The 22,823-nt window shown below is 42.6% G+C and overlaps 1 protein-coding gene across 1 annotated transcript in view; it reads left to right on the top strand.

The window, feature by feature from the left end:
• The first annotated feature begins 5,691 nt into the window (after positions 1–5,691).
• The window catches only part of ZBTB18 (zinc finger and BTB domain containing 18), a 24,222-nt gene continuing 7,090 nt past the window's right edge, over positions 5,692–22,823 (top strand). Inside the window, exons 1-2 of the mRNA XM_014951070.1 lie at positions 5,692–5,698; positions 5,826–5,828. The gene's annotated coding sequence lies outside the window, so the exon portion shown is untranslated. The remainder of the gene's footprint in view (positions 5,699–5,825; positions 5,829–22,823) is intronic.

The raw sequence follows: 22,823 nt of genomic DNA, 5'->3' as shown, positions 1-22,823 counted from the left end.
TTCTACCAGAGTCTGTCTCTTTCCCTCAGTCCCTTAAGTCCTCCACATTTGAGAATACCACGTTAAAAAAAACCACCCTGTGCAACCTAACTTGTAATTTTGAAAAGCTCAGTAGTAACCTTTTGATAGAAAGGGATCTTTTGGTCCCGAAAAGGTTGGGTTCTACCAAAGAATACAGGAGAAGAGGGGGAGAGGAAAAGCCTGGTTTAAATTGGTTGCTTGTTGGTTCAAACTGAAAAACATACACCAGGAGGTCTTGTCTCTGAGCCCTTTGTGCAGAACTCAGCATGGCAGGGGCATTTTCTGTATGAAATGGGGCATACCTCTATGAAGAAATGCATGTGTACAACCAAGACAAAGTGCTGTTGTGGTCTCACTGGGTGTTAGGTGTCCCCCTCTAGTTCCATCACATACAGGGATGCTACAGTTCCCTCTTGTTCCTCTCCTGTTACGCCCTTGAGCTGCCAAGGTTGCAGCATGAACACCCACTGCTAGCAGCTTGGAAATGCTAGTTTGGTCTCTATGGGACTGACACAGCAGTTGTCACTGGCATGGGATCATCTGAAATTTAAAGTGCTGTGGGCCTTGGGCATTTAGCACATGCTTTTTCTGGCCAAAGGAAACATGAAGCCTGCTGCCAGAATGTATTTTACTAATCTCCTTTTAACAAATTTATGGATAGCATGAAGGTTTTCACTAGACTCATCTATTAACTTCTGAAGCTATCAATTTCAATCCAAGAATCTAGATTATATTAAGATTTTTATGTAGGTCCACCAGATGACATCTGAATGTATCAGCATCTTTAACATAGTCATTCATTGTGAATGTCTCAGTGAGGTAAACCAGTGCTATTGTTCCTCATTTTCAGAAATGGAGAATGAAAGTATGGAAGGTTAAATTGCTTGCCTGACTTAATCACCCATGGGAAGTCTGTGACACAGCTTGAAGTAAGTGATAGCTCTCTGAATTGCACCACCTCTCCCATGAATCCATTTTGATTTCTTAGACAAAAGGCACAGGCAAACCTTGTGGATGCAAAACTAAAATGATGCTTTTTAAAAAACTACAGATACAAAAAATGCTTTACATAATGATAACCAATGGAAAGGGTCTGACCCTGACTGTGAATGCCAGATTTGGGGGGAAAACTTCCAGAAATTAAAAACGTAAGACCAAGACTGATAATCTATTTCAAGTGTATGTCTCTTGTATCTACAGGTATTGATGTGCTCCAATATCCACACACTATGTAACTTCTTGATTTGGGGTCACTCATTCTGAGTGACTTGCGCTTGTCAGAAGATGTTTTTGAGGTTGACCAGGGTAGGAAGTCAGGCACAATTGTTATTTTGGATATTCCTGATTCCTGCTCTGATGTTCCCCTAACCCTGTTACAGGCTAATGCCAGTCAGAGCAACTATATTACCTGGTCTTGTAAAAACCATCTTCACTCTATTCAGGGAAAACTATGGATCCAAGAATCCCATAAAGAAGCCTACAAAAAGTTTACTGAAGACTTAGTAGCTGCAAGGTCCACCTGAGTTACATTTGCATATAAAGGCCATAAATAAAGCCAAGACTCAGCAAACAGATGTTCTCATCTTGAAACTCATTAATGACAGACTTCAAACTCTTGAGTGAGATTTCTGATGCTGGTACAAAAACCCCTGATCCCAGATCCTTGGTGGAAGACCAACTCCTGAGGCCAGCCTAAAACCCAGAAAATGACACTGAAGAAACAAAGGTATGTGGAGTAGACCCTGATGCTGTTCTTGAAGGGCAGATGAGTAGTTTCTAAGGTAGCCGTTGCATGAAGTTTAAGATTGGTTAATTGCATTCATTAGTGGCATTCCTTGTTAGCCATGGATATGTTCTGCAGACCCTAAAGAGATGACTGCAGATGGACTTAAGCACACACACAGAGCAAGGTATAGAGTTCAGGCTGTAGGTGCAGCATTCATGCATGCCTGCTGTTCCAAAAGTTCTGCCACTTGACCCATGCAGAATATTTTTAAACTTTATTTTTTGGCTGATAAGTATTTCAATTTTGGTTTTTTGCTGAGAGAACCTCTTTTTTTATTTTATTTTTCAGCAGGAAGGCAAATCATCTTTGAATACTGCCAAATATAACAAACATCTACAGATGGGTTGGTCTGCAGCTGGAGGCTTTAACTTTGTAGTATTTATTTGAAATATCAAAGCCAGCAGAGCAAGGCTAAAACATAGTGGGCACAATTCACTGTGTTTTGGCTCTTGAGCAAATAGCAGTTGAACTTAGAGGTTGGGGTTTTTTTTCCTGCTGAAATGGAATTTATGCAGATGTGCTTTGCACTAAATTCATTAACAATTACATCCTGGTGCGGTTTTCACATTTTTGTAAGGGATCTGCATAAGCACTAATTAGATCTAAAACAATGTTACTGTGCAAATTACAGTGCTGATTGTTCAAGTCGCCTTACATTCTGCATCTGCTTTGCGACGATGATAACATAGGTGCATGCAGTACAAATGCCAGCTTTTTACATTTAGTAGGACGATTTATTTAAAAGATAGCTCTGAACAGATAATGCTGCAGTTTAAATTTCTCAGAGCTGCTTTTAGGTAATATTGTAAAGTAAAATAAATACTAATGCTAATAAGTTGCGTAAACTAATTGCCATTTCATTAGTCAAGAGTGATCTTCTCTGAGGCACATCCACATTCTATTTGGCAACAAGTACCAACTGGGTATAGCTAAATGAAAGCAGTGCTTTGCAAAGATTGCATTCTCGCTTGAATGGGGGAAGGAGGAGAGTGAACATCTCAAATCCATTGCTTCAAACCATGGAAATGAAATCATTGACTTGCTTATTCAGCTTCAGTTCCAGATAACACATGGCAGTGGAAGGTCATTAGGAACGTAATCTATTTTTAAGGAAACACTAGTACTTCAATATCTTGGTCCCCACTCTATCTGTAATGCCCCCGAGTGTGATAAGACAGTATTAAGCTTTAAAGCCACTTTAAAGACAAAGTTTTAATTTCAGTCATTGTGCTGCTCTCATTAATTTTAGTGAGACTTGAAAAAGTGGTACAACAGGATGGGGTCCAAGACGTCACGGCAACGTTCAGGTATGCAATGAACAATCCTGTCAGCACAAATTCACTTTCAGGAGGAGTCATCCATAAAGACCTTGTTGCCTCCCAACCAGCTACACCTTCACTCAGGATACTAACCAGCATGTAGATATGCCAGCAGTGTCCCAGTTTGCACATCTCCCCCAGCCCTCCTCATGGGTGGAAGCAGTGCCTCAAGGTCAGCGCACGTGCATGAACGCAAGGGCACTATACTCACGCTCACTGTAATTAATTGTCATTTTCAGGGAGAGCACCCATTCTTCCCTGATCAGTTGGAGTCTTTGGCAGGGGCAAGGTAGTCTACAAGAAATTTTCCAGTTTAGCTCCCTTACAGAAGAAGCAAGGAGTAAACCATGTTTTAGGGGAAGAAAGGGTTTCCCGGCACAGGTACTAGAGCATGAAAGATGTCTGTTCTCACCAGGCTTTCTACAGCTGTGATGGGAAAATAAGGTAAATGGAACACATGACATTTTGTTTTTTCTGGTAAGTACTGGAGAATGTTGGCAGGCCAAGACAACCACCAGCAGGGACTGAGACAGGAGTTCCAGCTACCTTTCCCTGGGAGACCCACAGGCTATAAGTACCATGTCTGCTAAAGCCTGATCCTTTTCCTGGTTGCCTGTTTACTTGTGCTTAAGCATTTCTGTTCATCTACCCACTCTAGCTCTTCTTGAACAAAATGATTTAATTTTCATCTAGCTTGTAGATTCATGCACCCCGTATCAGGAATTACAAAGTAGACTATGACTCTTCTGCCTGGAAAAGAAGGGGCGATGACATGAATCTATAAAAAACTAGTGGTGTAAAGAGGGTGAATAGAGATGGATTTCCTATTGTCTCTTCTGGTGCAAGAACTGCACTCTCAGATGGCAGGTCCAAAATACATGAAAGAAAATTCACCACCTTGACACATAGCATGTGGTTTAGCTAGAGATGGTCTGCCGCAAGAGGCTGAAAGTTTATAGAGACCTAAGAATCAACTGATAGAAGAAAAGAAAATCCACCAAGGATGGTTAAACACCAAGATACCACCTCTGGCTCAGAAGGTCACTGAGTTGCAAATCGCTGGAGGCTGGGGGGGCTGTTAGAGAAGGATGTTTCACTACATGATTCTCTTGCTCTTCCCACAACATATTTTGGTCCCTGTTCAGTGCAGAATATTATACTAGATGGACACTTGATCTGACACAGCATGGTTCTTTCATGTCCTTCATACCCTCAGTCAGCCATTGAACTTGCACTACTGCACTTCAGCTTCTGAACTTCAAACATTTACTGCACATAGTGTCTTCTGTCTCAGCTCTACGGACAAATGCTTTAGAGGCATAAAAAGCAGCCATTGTTTTGAACACACTATGGAGAAGATTCATGCTATCTTACTCCAAATACTTCTGTTAGGTACGTTGCTCAACAGCCACTCTCTGCTACATTTCCCTTAAGGCAATGAACAAAGAGGAGGTCTTGTCCTGGACCCCAAGCTGGGCAGGGCTCTGAAACTCAGGTCTAATGAAGAGACCTCAGGGGAGTATCTCCCTCTTCATTGATTAGAAAGAGAATGTTGGGAGCTCTAAGGAGCCTGTCCATAACAAATTAAAGTTAATATTAATGAATAGCCCTCTGTCTTATATTCAGAATGGTCTTAAATGCCTAAATCCTGCAGACTTTCATGAGCAGGGCTATCAACATGCTTAATCTCTCTGCATTTAGGCTCTGCAGTTACTCACATGCAAATTTTATATGTATGTTTGAAACAAAAAAGGAAGTCAGAATAATATTAAAAACAAAATTAAATATAGCAGTGTGCTTAAATGGTAGGCACTTTTCTGCTTATTTTATAAAAGCGCCAATAGTCTCTTATATTTAATTAAGCCAATCTGAGGACATGATGAAAGGGTTCTTTAGCATAAAAGTCTTTGAAGTTTCTAGAAAAGAGTGAGGTATATAACTCTGAATAAGGGAATCCCACAAGATTTCTCTGTGCTGAAATTAAAGTGCAAGTTCTTACCTCAAGGATGCTATTTCCATCATCTCCAGGGTATTATTAGCTTTTGCAGCACGTGCCACTATGGGTTACATTGCATTGCCCACACAAGCCAAAAGGACAGAGAAAGAGAAAGGATCTAAATAATCCATAGGAATATGTTGAAGTAAAGGCTGGGGGTATGTACATGGTGGTCTCTACCCTTGGACTGGAGGACATTTTTACTGTGTGATCTCTCCTCCTACATCAAGCATAAGCCAGCTATTCTTTCTTTCATTTCACAATTTACACCAGGTCAGCTCTAGCAGAGGTGGGAGCTGAATCCTGTTTTCTCACATGGCACATTTAGTCACTTTTTCTAGCTCTGAGACTCCAGCAGCTGCTTTCCTTTAATCAAGAAGAGACTTGGGAGTCTGGTTCTCCAGTACGTTATTGATGCGTTGCCAAATACTTGCGGAATTTATCACTCAAATCTCTATCAGATCCTCTTCAGTAGCTGGCCTACATTAAATACATCAGTTACTTCCCTAAGTGGTATTTATCTGATAAGGTAACTGAAAGTTTGTGGTTTAAATCTGCATGATGACATGTGCTCTTGTCTTCTTTTTGGTTTTCCTTTTTTAAACGCTCCTGCTTATATAATGAAATAGCATCCCTCGCACAATTTTTGCCAATAACCCCATGCAAATCTATGAGTTTGGCTAGTTGGGAGGGAGAACTGAAGCCGGTTGAGGTTTGGTCCCTTGTCGCGTGTTTCAGGTGTCAGTGTCACACCTTGACAAACCTGAGAGGTGAGAAGCAGATTCCTTCCTGCTACGTGGGACATGTAGACTCAGAGACTCCTGCCATTCTTCCTGACTCACTTTATGTAAAACATATCAATTTCTGGAGGGTGATCCTAGCTCAATAAATCTTCTTGAAACCTAACTACTGTAACAGCATTGGGGTGCTTTCACCAGCTCCCTGGAAAAATCCAGTTATTACCATCAAGAAGCAACAGCGCGCACATATTGCAAGGTGGCAGAACTCTTGTGTCATGAATGTAATACAGAAACATTTGCCTCCAGCTCAGACACATTCTGTCAGAGCATCCTCGACGCATCTCTCCCGAGGAGTCAGATCTGACACTTGGGATGGCTGGCTGTCTACTCATCCACCCACTTCTTCTCAGGGTTTCTCTTTGCCTAGCAGGAGTGGGTACAGGGTTCACGGAGAACCCTGAAAGTAGGCTATTAAATGACCTAGATTATTGCGGGGGGGGTGGGGTGGGGGTGAGGGTTCTATTTCTGTGCTTCTCGGCCTGTGTGCTTATGTTAGTCGCTTTGTCTCCGGGGCAGCCTCTACCCAGCAGGAAATCTGGTAGGGGGAGTGGAAGATGTATTAGGGAGAGCAGGCTGTCTAGAGTGAGGAGAGAAGATGATGGTGAATAAAAAATAATGGACCCGAGGAATAACTGGAATACAAAAATGCAGTTGAAATCCAATCCTTTCTTATGTTTGTGGCTTAACATGTGTCAGTTGGCACATTAACAGTAGCATATGGGTTGCTCTGATGTGAGTTACTGCATACAGTATGTTATGTTCAGGCCTAAAATGTGTAATTCTTTTGGATTAGTGTTGGCAGATTTCAGTGTGCAGCGTACAGTAAATGTTCATAAATTTAATATATTTATAAGCTTTTCTGTGGAGCTCATTGCCGTCTGATCTGAGAACCTCCCAAGTAGCTCTGCAGAGCACAGCACTGGTAACTCAAACCGCCTTACTGAGGTAGGGGATGCTACAGGGCTGAGAAGAGAGCCTAGGCCATCCCCCAAGTCATAGTCCAATGACCTTAACTGCTTGATCTCTCTTCTTAAGGTTCCTACAGGGAAGCACCCACGTCACTGAAGAAAACAGGTTTGCCAGTGAGGTGGTGGCAGGTAATGCAGCTTGAGTGCTTTCTAACATGCCCATCCTCTGGGTACTACAGTTGAAACCAAGTACCTTCCAGATTACTTCCTTGCAGCTCAATTCACCTTTCCTACAAAACCCAGCCTGAACACAGAGGATGCAGTCTGAGAGTGTCAATTTTTTAGGGAGCACATCAACAAATAAGCCCGCTCCACATGAGCTCCGTCCAGTGGGACAGGAGTCAGTGCTTCTCCAGGAATGAGGTAACCAGGTTAGAGCTTGCTTCCTGGCTCCCATCCCACTTAGGGAGGGTAGGTGGTAGGATGAGGGTACAATCACCTGCCTCGACCCACCCTGAGGCTGAGTAAGGTCTCGAATAAAGAAATAGCAATGTTCTGGTATCTAATGTTTTTGAAATAAAGGAACAGAGGCAAAGTATGTATTTCTTCAAAACAGATTTCAGTGGAGTCTCTGTTCATCTTCTCCTTGAAATTATTGCTAGCCTCATGCTCTCGGTGAAGTGGGGAAGCTCTGGTTGTGGCCTGTTCCCAGAGGTCTTTGTCCCATCAGCAGAAGGCTTAGGTATCATCAAGAGAACAAAATCCTTGGCAGAAAATATCTTCAATGCACGACACCATTGCTCAGCCTTGCGAAACATTTGTTCATTTGGCTGGGGCAAGGAATTATTTTCTATAGATGCGCATAACGTTTTTTCAGCCTCTTGCTAAAATTGGTCAAATTGACTTTTGTGTTTGGAAATAACATGTGATTCCATGTCGAGCTGGCTACTAGCAGGGACTGATACACAAAAAACCTTTGCATCATGGTACTTGTAACATTTTATGATGACTAGAGAACAAAATAAGACCAACCAGTGAAATAAAAGCTTGGAAATATTTTTTGTCAGCAAGAAAATGCAACCTAACAATGAAGAGCAACCACACAGATCTGCATGAAAAACTAAAGTAAAGCCTTTTGTCTTGGCTCTGACCCGCAGTCCAGGATTTCCACTGGGAGCTGCCTCGATGGTCATGATCCCACTGACTCATATGGGATGATAACTGATGGTTAATCTTGCTCCTGGTCATTGCTACGTGGACTTCAGTAATGCTAGCTAGCTCCTGGTGGTCACTCAAGGCACCACGGTGCATTTGTAGTGGAAGTGCAGGTGTCATGAGTTGGCATTTGCTCTCATTATCTAGTTTTCTCCCTACCTCCAACATGAGGCTCCACTTGTCCCTCTCTGAGGGCATCTGCGAAGCGGATGGAAACTTCTTCCATCGTTTCTCACTGGATTAGAAAACGAAAACTACCTGGGCATGGACTGGGCTCACAAGGCACAGGGCTGGCACATGCAGCCACATAAGCAACATTGGAGTGCATCTTGCGCGTCTGGGGGAGATCTGGTGAGATCTGGTGACTACAGCACTAGGTGCCCTTGCACTGCACGCCCTTAGCTCTGGGAAGGAGCTGCAAGGACCCAAAAGCCTCTGCACATCTAGAAACCCACCCTTCAAGTGGGGTTGTGTAAAAGGATGATGGGCGATGCTGACAACTGCGGTCTGCTCTCCCGTTTGCCCAAGTGCGCTGGAAATCTTCTCCTCGTTTCTTGTAGCTGCCTCATTTCCTCAGTCTTACATACAAGTTCACAATGGCAAAACATGCCCAGCGATGCCAAGCCCAGGACAGACCAGAGAAATGGCTGGTGGCTCTGGAATACACCCCAGCAACTCTAGGTATGTAACTGAGGCTAAACATCGAAGAGCTGATAAAGCAGAGAAGTGTCTACAACTGCTCACTGGCATGGAAAGCCTAATTTTGATGGAAATACTAAAGAGAAAATGGAGAACTGCTATGTGTCAATTAAATTTAGGACATAAACCTGCTAATGTTGGAAAAATATATGGGTAAGAGAAAAAGGAAAAGGGATTCTTGACTCAGAAAGCCTCAGACTAATGGCATGACACTAACAGAAAGTGTTTTCCCAGAGAAACTGGTAACAACTTTATTTTTACTTAAGAATCATCCAACAATATTACTTGAACAGTAGAGAATCAAATTAAGTTATTGATAAAGTAGTTATTTGAATTATAATGCTCCATTTCCATTACTTTTGGATTTTCAGAAGTTTCCTCTCTGGATTGAAACTTGTGCTGAGCATTAAAACAAAACTGTTTGTTTGTTTCAAAACTTGAGCAAGCCCTCTTTTGTTCTGTCAAGAGAATGGAGTGAAATAGACACTTTTCCTGGTACACTGCATCCATACTGAAAGTGGTTGAAATGGCAAGTAAAAAGGTCTCCTGATGTGCTAACCTTTGTTAGCATTTTGTTGTGCATTTGTGTGTGTGTGTGTGCAGACAGAATTAAGTCCCGTGTACCTGTTTAAAGGCCCCAGGTGCTGCAGCAGGTATACTTGCAGGGCATTAAAGCATAGCTAAGAGATATGTGCGGATGTATTCTGGAAAAAGGGGTAACCGGTTTTATGGGATGATTTTCCATATGTAAGGGGAGTGGGTAGCACTGACACAGAAGACTCAAGTATCAGATGAAGCTCATGAAGCGTGTGCATGTTCACAGGCACAGGGTACACTCACAGAGCAGAATAACCATTTGTGGATGAGGATGCAAAATGTCTGTATTTTGCTTATGGTATCATGGTTTCAGAATTTTAGCCTCTAAGTAAGAACTTAGGGTTTCCCCCCCCCTACCCCTTCCCTTAAAAGAAGGGAAGAAATTTAAGATGAGGTAAGGGAACAGATTAAGTTTGCAGTGGGTTTTCTCTCCCCTCCTTTTCTCCTGAGTGGCATAAAAAGGAGCCTCCATATTCCTCTCCCACATGCTGTCCTGAATTTCTCTCCTTTCCTCAACACTTAACTTTTTCTTGGAATGCCTTTACGTGCCAGATGACAGCGAGTTACTGTGCTAATTGCTTTATTCTTCAATAAGGACATTTACTATACCAAACTCCTACAATACTTATGTGTAAATTAGAATTTGGCCTTGGAACAGCCCTCTTTCAACAATTAAAAAGCTTTCTTGAATGAGTAGCTTTATAGATTTAAAAAGCTTTGTCTTGGATAGATTTTTTTATCCTTTTTCTTTCTTTTTTCGGCATTAGTATCTGTTTTCACCCTGATGTACCCTTATCAGCCAAGAGAAGACTAACAAGTCTCACCAAATTGCTCTTGTTTATTAATAAATCTGCATGCAGATCTATTCCATGATACAGAATTATGGAGCCCCGCATATAAATTCCCTTCTTTAAATAATAGCAGTCTTCAAATACACAAGCTGAAGTTTTAAACAAGTGTTGATCAACCTGTCAGCTATGCTGAACAGGGTTGCAGCTGCATGGTGAGCACCGAGAGCCATGGGGAGTAAAAGAGGAACTTACCACTTAGTTCTTTTTGCCCAGAGAAGAAATGATAATTTTAGTTATACTTTGCTCGCTTGCAACAATAAAAACAAAACGAAGCCACAGAAGAAAACTGTCATGTTACACCCCTTCCATCTGGCCTGTGCTACACACCCACATATCCCGTCATTCTACAAATTAATCTTTCACACATTTTTTAACAAAAAAAAAAAGTGTTAATGTTATAGAAGAGAAAATAAGGTAAACAGAGAGCTGTGTAAAAATACATTAACATTAAAATATGGTGGCAGTTATGGATTTTCTTAATTGAATAGGAGAGTAAATATTCACATCAAATCAATGCCAATGGCATGCAAATTAAAGCTACATTAGGGCAGCCTTGATATAGGCATTACCATTTTTGACACTTCTGTGATTTAAAATAATGTGCAGACTTTATTCGTTAATTTTTTCCTCCCTTCTTTATGTTATTTTTGAGTGGTTAATTTGCCATTACAGAGCAAAATCCTTCTCCTGTGCCCTCTTATGTTACGCTGTCTTATTTTCTTCTTCTGCCTGGAAGGCCCTGTGAATGCTAGCTCAGTTTAATTTAGGGTTACTATTGAAGCCTCCCCATTGCAGGACAGACCTCTTTGAGCAGCTGCCTTCAGGTCATACCTGGCCTCGGCACACAGCCAAAGAACCTGTTGGAAGAGTCTGAGGAAAGGTGCCTTTGATTTACTGCACCATGTCCTGCAGGCATCCCCCTCTCCTAGTTCTGCACCTACATCTCCCCCTACATCTTTCTTCCATCTTCTGTTCAAAAAATGCTTGAAAAAAAAAGAGAACAAAAGCATCTCAAGGAGGAGGAACCTGGCAGGGGCTCTTAGAAGCTATATGGCTCCAAAGGTGAAAGTAGGAGGTATGAAACTTGCTGCCTGGCATAAAAATCAACTCCACTATGCAGGAAGGTGGGACTGATGGATCTACATGGGACAGAGATGGAGTAGTACACAGCTGATGTGATGCCAGCAGCTGGTGAGTAGAAGCTGTACCCTGGTGTGGATTCCGCAGATATTTCCTCGTGGATGACTGGCGGGAAGTTCAAGCCCTACCCTGTGTGGCAGCAGCAGTGCCATACATGTGCTGCCTGCACTCCCGTAGCACTTCATTTGCTTTGGAAGCTTCTCTCTTCCCTGGCACTTTTTCAGTCCTTATCAATCACTAATGCTTCTGCATGCTGTCTCTGGATTTTATGAAGATGGGTCCACAATCACACCACCCAGAAGAAGCTACACGCACAGGAGAGGTCATGCAGTGAGAGTCAGCATGTGCCTCGAAGCGCTCTCCTTGCAGGGCCAAAGAGTGGTCAGATGGACCTGAGAAAGCGAGTGCAGGAGGAAGACAAAGAGCAGCACTCTATCCCAACTTGACTGTTCACCCTCCATTTGTACAGACTCAGAAGCAGACTCTAGCTTCCTCTGTAGCATACCTGCACAGCTAAAAGCTCTAAAGCTTAACAAAGATTTGATGGAAAGGAAAATGTGAGTTCTCCACACAAAGTCACAATAAAAAGAGTCTGTACTGGAACTCCTGCATCTGAATCCTATACAAAGCTAAGAGCCACCATTCAGATTTTCTTTCTGCTCTTCAATACGTCCCAGGAAAATCAGGTGCAAATCAATCGCAGGATCGTACTACAAGCGTTAGCTGCGTGTCTTGGAGGCTGCACGTCAGAGTCCACACAAAAGGAAAGAAGGGCTCTTGGCTGCAGCAAGAACAGCAAAACTGTCCCTGCTTAGGAGGTTTTAGTGCAAAAGAGAGTCTGTGAACCTTTGCTTCAGAGGGCACTGTGCTAAATTGGGTGACAGCAAGATTGGGACAGAGGAGTGTGTGAGGAGCCATATCTGCTTCTGGTGAGCCCTAACCTCATTCACCACAAGGCTGATGTGACTGGGGAGAAGGGGGATAGGGCCTGCAAGGGTGTATGTTTTCGATTTCATTGAGCACCTTGTACCAAAGCAGAGAGCTCAGAAGATGCTCTCAAAGTTTCTCACAGGCTATGTTTATATACATAAACTATGAAGACTATGTTTATATACATAAAACAATTTCCTTCCCTCTACTGCCTAATTTCTTCCAACCTCAGCTTTACCTTTGAATACCATTCTACTTGTCTTTCTCCTCATCTCTTCTTTCCAACTCCCTCCCTTATCTTTTTCTCACTCTTTTACATTTTTTTCTTCCCCGTACATCCCCAGGTGAGTGAGGGGTGTTGTTTTGGGGTTTTTCTTTCTTTATTACATGGAAATAAGGGGACTTCGGAGTTAGGAAGCCAGGACGCTGAGTTCTTTTAGCTGCCTGACACCTATTCATTGCCTGAAAAAAAATCCACTTCATGGTCTGTCTCTACTTTTTTATTCTGAAGAGCTGAGATGATAAATGCCAATTGCAAAGACAGTTGACTGTAATAGTTAATGTTTGTGCAACACTTCACATATCTAACCATTGTATCGGATCTCCACCACCAGAAACACACGGAGCTGCTGCTACTGCCACTGCCACCCAGCCTGTCTCTGAGCGTGATGATTAATGAGCTCACAGCCCTATTTTGCTGTTGAAGTTAATGTTGCTTCCTGAGGGCAACACGCCTGATGAGAGAATTTGCAGCAGTCCATACGCTATATTGATTCAAAATGCCACTGTATGTTTTAATTAGCTTTTAACCATTAAAAAGTGGGTCTGGAAATGAAAATGGCACTTATGCTTATGCAGCACAAGTCTGTACCAAAAAGGTGAGCATTAGGCCCAGTTACTGACCTGTATGCTGAACCCCCACAGGCACTGAAAACCTATCTTTATGGCCGTTAATACATTTCCATGGCTTTTCCTTTTTGTTAGCTTTATGCCAAATATCCACTTACATCTATTTTCAAGCCCCGAGGAATGTATTTTTTCACCCACCCACGCTATCTTTTGAGAGTTATAACGTGCTAGAAAAGTTTAATTTTGCGGAGTTGTGGTTTAGGAGCTAACGTGAGGGAGTGGGCTCTGTTAAGGCCAGTGAGAAAGTGGTGTGCTGGGATGGAAGGCGGCACCACCACCTCTCCTTTGCACCACCAAACAATTTCTATAAAGTCATTGACAAGGTGCTTATTATTTCCAAACCTGTATCGGACTTATCCTTCAGTATCTGGATAGCAAAGGTCTAGTTGAAGAAATCGGATCATTTTTGAGAACTCATGGAGGACAAGGCAGGTATTTTATCCTTCAAAGAAGACCAAAAGAGAATTACAGGCCAGCTGTCAAACTTAATTTTTTGACAAATACAGGAAAAAAATAATTAAACATTTTAAAACCACCTAGAAGACAACAAGGAGATGAGCATCAGTCCACACTGATTTATCACTAATGCAGGATGTTAAACAAATCCAGCTCCTCTCTGAGACATGGTAAGAGGCCTTGAGAGAAGGGGAGGTCATCAGACCTATGTCTTGCCTTCAGCTAGGCTGTTTGCCTTGTCTCACCTGAAGCTCTTGTGACTAAACCAGGGAACATGTTTAAGTCCAAACTAACCAGCGGTGGCAGGATTGGCTGAAAAGCCATGCGCAAGGCATCATTACCAAAAATTCACTGCCAAACTGAAGGACTATACTGAGTGCAGTTCTCTAGGTAGCTGTCCTAGATTTGATACAACTCTATTTTTTTCATTAACCATACAGATAAACAGATTAAAAGCACAACAAGTACAATTGTACTTGTACAAAGTGTACAATTTTACAAGTACCAAAGTACAACCAAAGTACAATTTGCAGGTGACACCAGTTTGGAATGAGCTGCAAGCACACCAGAGGAAAGATTGTAATTCAAAATGGTTCTGGCAGATTGGAAAATGGCCCAAAAAAGCTGAGTGCATGGCAGATAGGATGGAAGCAAAATTTTCTGCTTCTGTGGAATAATAAACTGTGTAAGTGCAGGATCCACAGCCAGGGCACAGCCGAGAAGGCTGTGGACCAACTAGAAGATGAAAACAATGAAAGAAAATGTGAGAAACATAATCTACAAGGAACACACAGGGCTCTTTAATGTAAAGCAGACAAGGCTCAATGAGGTATGATGACTGACATTCAGTACATAAGTTATGAGGGCACGGAAGACATAAACTCTTCTGCATGACCATTCTGGGTAGGACAAGAAGCAACAAGTTTATTACAACAATACTTGCAAGAAGACACCAGGAAAAAAGTATCTCTGGAAAGGCTAATGGAGCAGTGAGAAGGATTGCCTGGGTGAACAGTATGGTCTCCTTCCCTGGAGATTTCTGAGAACAGGACAGATCAGCATTTCTCAGAGACAGCCCAGATACAGATGATCCCGACAATGGTCCAGACACGGAGAGAAACTAAGTGATCTCTTGAAATTCATTCAATCCTTTCCTTTTTTTTTTTTTTTTTTATTTCTCTATTACCCATGGGAGGTACAGAACTACTTTGTGCCTCAACTCCACACCAGTGAAACAGAAATATCAGGGGCCAAAGTAAATCAATCAATGAAAATGACTCGCATTGAGCTTGGCTGTCTTAAACTGGTTAATCACTTGGGATTTGCAACTCACACAATTTATCATCTGTGCCTGCTTTATCACCAAAAGCAGATATTTACCAATCATAGTGTAGGGAAAATCAGATATTGTTGTCATGACTGAATGCTCTAAATGCATTTACAGCTTTACAGACTAGTTAGACGTAATGTATATTTAAAATTCTTGAAACCAGCAAAAGATCAGATTGAGGAAGGAGAGAAAGATGGTAGAACAGTGACACTGTGCAAGTTTAGTTTAAATAAAGAATCTTATCAAATCCACTGACTACTTGTTCACATCTGTCCAAATATAACTTATGCCATATGTCCTACTATATAAGTCAGCTTGGAGGCAGGACACTTCCCTAAGCAGCAATTCACTTCCTGAGTCTGCTCTATCTTCTGGAGAATAGAGAGGTGGGAAAAAATGATACATCACTGAAAAATCTGAGAAACAAACAAAATAACCTTCTAAAAGCCTCTGGGAAATAAAATCCCTTTCTCAGCTCTAACAGTATGGTTAGCTGAATCTTTTGTCTTCTCGGGTATTAGGAAGGGTAATCACAGAGATGCTGTCCTTACCGTAAGCTGCCTTTGAGGAAACCAGATGCCTCAGTTTTACTTCAGCTTTTCCAGTTTGCCAAGGTGGTAAACATTCTCACATTCTCTTGCCGGTCACCTCAGTGACCACCACAGAAGCACAGCTTAGGGTTGCAGCCTCTCAGGTCAGACTCCCAGGTTCGGCCACTCACTCCCTCAACCATTTGTAGGTCTCAAGAGTTTTGATGCCACCCAGAGCAGCAGGCAGGAGTGGGAAGACCCAGTCCTGCCCCGTTGCTGTGCTTCCCAGTGAAACCCTTCTCGATGGGAGCTTTCAGCTGGTAGTGTTGGATAAAAATATCGGCATCAAAATCCCGTTTCGGATACCAGAAGCCTCCTTATGGCTCTAAGAGTTTAATTTTCATTTAAACATCAATAAATAGCAGCATAAGGGTTTAAGATGAATTATGTAAGCCCTTTAGCCATAGCCATTACATTCTGCCACAAAAATGAGCTGCTGTTCTCACTTTGTTTTATGGGCTCAGTGTAGCCTGTTGTTATTGTAGCTGCCAAATAAAACCCAGCAAACCATGCAAATGAAAATATAATCTTTTATGCTTTCATAGTCTTAGGATAAACGGGCATGTGCGGTTTTAGAGGAGCGGGTGTATTTTTTGCAGTCTGTGGTGTTATGCCCCTGTCTCGGGAGCCTCTGCAAGTGGAGAGCAGCAGTGGCTTCTTGGTGGAGACCCCTCGGTCAGCTGCTCTCCCGTCTCCAACTGCAGCACTGTCACAAGCTCACTGGCAAGAGAACACACAACAGATTCCTGAAGGCATGAAGGAAGGATGGATTACAGGTCTTTTCATAAAACCACAAAGTCGCTTGCTTTCAAAAGAATACATTTTCCACTTCTAACTTCCCCGGAGCCTCCTCGTTTCCTGACGGGAGCAAACACCCCACGATTTGATCAGACTCCTGTGTTTCCCGAGGGTCTGTCACCCAGCAAACGTGCCAAGAGAGAGAACCACGTGAAGGAATCGTGACAGGGAACAGCAGCTGAAGCCGAATGGTAAAAGCAGATGACTCTGCACAGAAATACCTGGGACAAAATGTGCACGAGTACATGGAGAGAGAGAAAAAGAAGAGCCAAAAGGAACCTAAGTCAGGAACAGGATTTTATTCAAGAACCAGACCAGGGACGGGGTCCTATTTGTGCAATGTAAAAAACTGGACTCTGTAAGTTAATGAGTTAATGCGCTTTCACGCTAATTACAGTAGAGCACAGCAACTATATTAATGGCAGAATATTGAGATTATGAGCACGTGGACTAACAGATAACATTTAGTCCATAACTCTTCCACCCAGAATTAAGATTTGAAGACTGTCTCCTTCACCTTTCCAATGCCTTGTCTCTTTCTTTTGTCTGTCTCAGTTTATTTTCGTCGTCACATTCACTGGTGATAACATTTTATATTTTGTGCTTCCTAGTGGGAGCTATGCTGGATGCTGACACCCACTCTTGTGCAGAGATTTTTGCATATTTTTTTTTCCTTTTCCACCCGTTTTACACAAGATGGTAACATATGGCCTTGGGTGATTAAATGATTTAGTGAATGAACTGAGCAGAAAGAGCAGGCTGATTGGAAGAAGACAGCTTCTGTTTAGGCATAAATGTCTTTGTAATCTGTAATGATAGGAAAGAAATTACAGAAAAAGCATAAGACAATTTAATTGGGTTTTGGTTAAATATTGTATTCTTCAGGTCTGCTTTAAATATAGTGAAATAATAGTATAGTGGCTACTACTTATTTTGTTTCTACAGCATGTCCTTGTAGAAGGGAGGACCCCTCAAATGTAGACATATGCGTACACCCACACACAGCATATAACGAGAGAAAAATCAAGTAAACGGTTTTGTAAAACTCAGTTGGTATTTTATTTATTAACTTCTGAACAAGTCGCACAGAGCTTGGTGTTGGCCACCACACTAGTTGAAAAGGCTTCACACCTTCAAGCTCTCTCAGAATTACTCTGACTGCAATCCCCAGTCACACCTACGCGTCCTCAGCAGGAACCGCAGAAGGTTTTGTGGAAGGAAGATACCTAGATATCTTCTGAGCAGTTCCACTCAGGACACCCCTGCCTCTGTAGGGCCCAGGGCACAAATTAACAACCACTCCCGCTCTCTTCCTTTCAGCGCATCATGATTTGTGCCTCTTCTCTTCTTGGACTCTTTTTGGACTTTTGCATTTGTGATACATGTTTGGGGAAATGCTTGTGTGTTCTTGCAAGCATGCGGTGGCACGTGGTGTAGGTCTGCCCTGGACTAAGCATCTGCTTGTGGCTGGCCAGTGTTGTGAGAGACCAGACTTCAGCAGCCAGGCATTCCTAAGCTAGAAATTTGAAGCCAATTCCTTTGTATCCAAAACAAGCCATCCTTTGAGGCAAAACATTTCTATTCTGGTTCCAGTGACCGTGTGCATATCACTAATGCTCAACAAACAAATCCCACTGAATTCCCCTTCTCATCACTGCTCATGAGGCCAATTCCATTCTTTATGATCAAATTTTTACACAGAACCTTGAAAACGTTTTGGGACATAACAAAGTAGTCACTGATCTCAGTAATTTTTGCCCATGTGAAGCAGAAGCTGTAGCTGAAAGCTAGACAAATCTATGCTCCAGAAAAGGACAGCTGGACCTAGAAAAAGTCTATCAGTGGTGCCTGTCCTCCATTTGCAGCCACCTCTGCGATAAACCTCCACGCATGGTGCTCCTTCTCCTTTACCTGCCAGTGTTTGAGAGGAGAGGGAGATTTTTGGCCCACGTGCTAAGACAAGCTCTTAGCTGAGCACATCCTGGTGGCTTACCCAGCATAGCTAGGGCTGATAGGAATTACTGATCCAGTCAGACTCTGGCACAACAAGATGTACATTTAGCCAATTCATGCAAAGGCTGTATTATATTATCTTGGCAATTCCCCAACACTGGCTCCCCAGAGAGAAAACTCAGTTCCGTGGTGACATCAGCTGAACCTCAAGTGTGATGGCAGCTCCAGAAACTATGTAGCTTTTCATTTTTCTGCAAACAAGGCTGCCATAAATTAAGATTCGCTACCATTTAAAAAAATATGTAAAAAAAAAAATAAATTCAAGAGTGCCATGATCACAAGTCCTCATTTTTACTTCTGTGGGATACATAACTCTGGAGATACTTGCTGCTGTACCTCCAGTCCTATTAGTCAAAGCATTCTGGGAGACTTTTAATTTATCAAGGAGGTACTCACTTTCCACTTTCCTATCAATAAAAACAGTAGTAATGCTTACAGGTGATGGTATCTGGTCCAAAATAACCTGTAGGGGACAAACCCAGGATATTTGACTGCAGACAAGCAGTTTTCATCGTCATTTTCTCTTTTTTTCATGGAGAACAAAATGGATGGTATGTATGGTAATTAGAACAGCGCTGCTCGACAATGCGAAGAAAACATAGAAAATTGTGTTATAGCAGGTATAAGAAAGAAGTATGAAGGGCCAAATTTGCAGCTGGTTCCACAGTATAGCTGGCTTAACATCTAAACCTACAGTTCTAGACCCAAATATCACACAGGTACCTTTGACCTTTCTTAGCTCAGGCTCTTCTGCTGGACTGTCCTCAAGAAGACTTTCCGAGAGCGCAGAGCACCATCCCAGCTCCAGAAACAAGTGCAACAAACGCATTTTGAGGCTTTCAGGCAAAGCTGCCATCCACAGCGCGGCTCGCGACGTGTTAATCCCTCCTGAGCAGCAACAAACAACGCCGGGGGATGCACCACACAAACGTCTCAGAAAAGACGCCAGGAAACCTCGACGTTCCCAGATCAGAGGCGAGCAGGGAGGCTCTACCGGAGCTGCAGGCGCTCCTGTAGCACCACGTTGCAACGTCAGCATTGGTTATGAGCCAAAGGCCTTCAGGCTTGCTTGTTGCCTGGAGGATATAAATGAAAGTCAGCAGGTGCAAAGGTGCAAGAAGTGCAAAACTGCATCACGTCCTTCCAAACTGTGTTTGTGCAGTAAATGAGACTCATTTCTTTCCACGCTAAATTGAGACCATTTTTATTTTCTTTGGCTTATGAGTGCTCTTAGTTCAATTTTCGTGTGTGTTCTCTATGGTACCTTGGGATGCCTGAGGTGATTTATAAATATGTGTAGAGACCAGGTGTATTGCCAGATGTTTATGTCCCTTTACAACAAGGCTTCACCATCCCTTCCAACAGAACGCCCGCCTTATATTATTTTTTCTAATAGAGGATCAACTGGACTACAGGGTATTTGTGAGTTTTCCCTGTATAGGATTTTTTCTTAATTCACTTTTCTATCATCTTGTTTCTATATTCAAAATAATGATAAGCCTTTAAAACCCTCTAAGTACTCTTTAAGAAAATTAGAGTTCATTTCACATTTAAAAAAACTCACAGGCAAACGTCAACGGTTCCAGGTTTAAATCAATGAAGTCTGACTCACTGCCAAAAAGATTTTTAATCTTAAAGTGTTACCTACACTCACTATTTTCTGTTTCACTCCATTTCCTATTTAGAAATAGTAAAAAATTATTTTATATAGTAGCTGTATAAACAGTAATTGCAGATAATTCTCTTAAATATAACTTTAGTAAGAAATAACCTATAGCCCCAAGGGTAAACCAGTCTGAAGAAGCAAAAAGGACAATGTGATTTCAGCAAGGTCATATAGTCAAATGATAGAATGGAAAAGAAAATACAACCTGATTTAATCAGGAGTCAGCACTGTAAATACTAGGTGAGGGGCAGTAAGATTTTTCTCATACATCTTAAAACATAAGGAGGCAAGTTCACGTGTGTGAGGAGGAAGGAATAAATGAACAGAACGTATAAACAGTAATGCCTCATGAAATTTTATTTTAATATTATTTTTGGATTCCAGGTCCTGTAAAAGTCTTTATGGACCTGAGAAAGTCCATTTGCTGAATAGCCTCTTTTGCAAATAAATTCTTTGATATTTTTCACATTAAGCAGCTTCGTTTTTCCCAGAGTTTTGTATCATGAGAATGACTAAACTGCCTCCCTCAGTAAAGCTGCACTTGGAAAAGTAAGTATTCGTAAACTGAGGTCTTACTTACCGACCCCGAGCAGTTGGTGAGATGGCTTATACTAGGAAGCATGAGGCAGGATATAGTTTAGAGATCTAGGACAACATGGTTAATGTAATCACTTCAGGCACATTCACTGGAAGTTCAAACATATACGTAACTGTGTAAGTTATTTGTTTGTTTCAGATTATAAAAAATAAACAACTTCAGAACTATTTCCAACAGTATTTCTTATTAAACTATTTTCAACATCTATTTTTGCAACAGAAAGAAAAAGGAGTTTAGTGGCTACAGGGAAGATGTTCAAGAAATGACAGGCAGCAGGGAGCAGAGCACTGATTTTTCTCAGGTGAAGTGATTATTAGCACTGAGGAGACAATCAGGAAACATGAAGAGTCAGCATCTTAGCTGCTGTGTCTTGAAGACAAGGACAAAACCCCATCGAGTTCCAGGTATAATGGAATATGGAACGTGATGCCAATGGAATTGCATCAGTATCTTTGAAGGACTGAAATACTATGAGGTTAATAATTAAAAAATCTCACACTGGCTCTGCATGAGCAATCAGTTCACCAAAATGGTAGAGAGAAAAGTGTTTTCTTTTGTACATATGTATATTTTATATATTTTTATATATATGTATGTAATGCTTGAAGCATATGGACACCTAGATGCTAGCTGCTGCGTGATATACATATCGGTGCTGTCAAATAAATTAGGCACAGCTAGAATTCAGTATGTTTTTTCACAAGGGTTTCATATTACCGAAGGAGATTAAGTACGTGCCTTCAGCTTTAATATCTACTGAACGAAATTTCGTTATTAATACATATGTGAGTTCTTTAAACTCTGGGTCTCTGTTGGTGAGCCCTGTTCTCTTCAAAATATTTCCCTGAGTTAACTGTTTATCTGAAACTGAAGGGGAGATGGGGAAATACCCAACTCCTTGGATTAGTCTTTTCCTAAGAAGTCCTTAGTTCTTCAAACCTGGCCTCCACTGCCCTATCCTAACCCACCATTAAGCTGTGGTATTCTCCAAAGCCACCGACCTCAATCTCCCTGTGAACCACCTTGAGGTCTGGAGAGGTCCTTTTCCCCTCAGGCTCCGTCCTTCCCACAAGTGCCACTTGCTGCCAGGAGCAGGCAGGCCTGGGCACCTGCACATCCCAAATGACGCCAACCTGCTGGCACTGCTCCTCGTAACCCGCCCTGCTGCGGTGGGAAGAACAAGGACTACTGACAGAAATGCAATGCTAGAAGTGAAGTCTAGCCCAGGACAGGGCAATCCATTAAAAGAGAATGGAGACAACACACATTCCCATCACGCTCTTGTTACAAATTCACAACTGACGTGTGCCAACGGAGGAGAGAGGGTAGGACACAAACTAGAGAATTACAAAGGTAAATGTTTATTAATGCACATGAGATGCCCCGTCCAAACAAGCCACAGCCCACGGATTTTTCTCTAGGGGTTTATGTAAGGGTATGATATGAATTACCAACTAATGCATATTTCTAATTTTCCAATCACAAATGTAGTACAGCAAAGCAACTACATTTTTGTAGGTCTCGTAGCAGCATCATCCACCAGCATTCTCGTGGCATATCTATTGATCCAGATGTTCCTGTCGTCAACTTCTGCAAAGCTATCAGGCGGCCTCCTAGCAATTCCTCTTTGATACGAATCCGTCAGTCAATTTTGCAAAAATGTTTCCCTATCTTAGTCAATCTCTTGTTCTTCTAAATTGGGGCAGGTGATGGGTCTTGCGTCTCCCAATAATCACGCAGCAATTATATGCCAATAGTGTTCTTGACTCGCACTGGCTGCAGGGTCTCAATCATCTGCGCCACAGTCTCCATCCTACAGGCCCTGAGGTAGCTCGGTTGAGTAACGCCCAGGCAGTGGGCAACACACACCGGGCTGGTGGCGACTGTGGGCAAACTCCTTGTGAAGGAGGACAGAGCCGGGCGGTCTCCTCAGGGCACAGCGCTGGCCTGCTCAGCACTGGTGACCGCCGAAGCCCGCCAGGCTGGGCCGGGCCCACCACGTATGGCCTGCCCAGGCACAGGTGGCCCCACCACCTGCGTGCCCAGACAGGAGAGCAGGGACACATGTCGCCGCCAGGCACGGCACCCTGCCCTGCCTCGTACCCCCGCTCGGTGCCCGCCGCCTGCCCCCGGCCCCGGCCGCCCCCTCGCCCCTCCGCCGTCCCGCCATGCACCGCGCCACCACCCCACTCCCCCCCCAC

This window comes from Calidris pugnax, unplaced genomic scaffold (assembly GCF_001431845.1).
Source record: "Calidris pugnax isolate Ruff unplaced genomic scaffold, ASM143184v1 scaffold24, whole genome shotgun sequence".
Classification (NCBI taxonomy): Eukaryota; Metazoa; Chordata; class Aves; order Charadriiformes; family Scolopacidae; genus Calidris; species Calidris pugnax.
This window is presented reverse-complemented; position numbering and strand designations above follow the sequence as displayed.